This window comes from Salvelinus sp. IW2-2015, linkage group LG26 (genome assembly GCF_002910315.2).
Source record: "Salvelinus sp. IW2-2015 linkage group LG26, ASM291031v2, whole genome shotgun sequence".
NCBI lineage: Eukaryota > Metazoa > Chordata > Actinopteri > Salmoniformes > Salmonidae > Salvelinus > Salvelinus sp. IW2-2015.
Genome location: NC_036866.1, coordinates 6,447,786 through 6,448,077, shown reverse-complemented (window position 1 = coordinate 6,448,077; position 292 = coordinate 6,447,786).

The following is a 292-nucleotide window of genomic DNA, read 5'->3' as shown; positions in this document are numbered from 1 at the left end:
TGCTGCTGCTCCAGCTTCAACTGTTCTGACCTGCAGGCTCTTGTAACCCTGACCTTGTTCACCTGGACGTGCTACCTGTGTCCTCAGACCTGCTGCTTTTCAACTCTCTAGAAGAAGCCAGGACGCCGTAGAGTACTCTCATATGAATCGGCTATGAAAATGCCCAACTGACATTTCCTCCTGAAGTTTGCTGACCTGTTTGCACCCTCGACAACCACTGTGATTATTATTATTTGACCTGCTGGTCATCTATAATGGTTGAACCTCTTTGTTGCAACTGCATCTCTCTCTG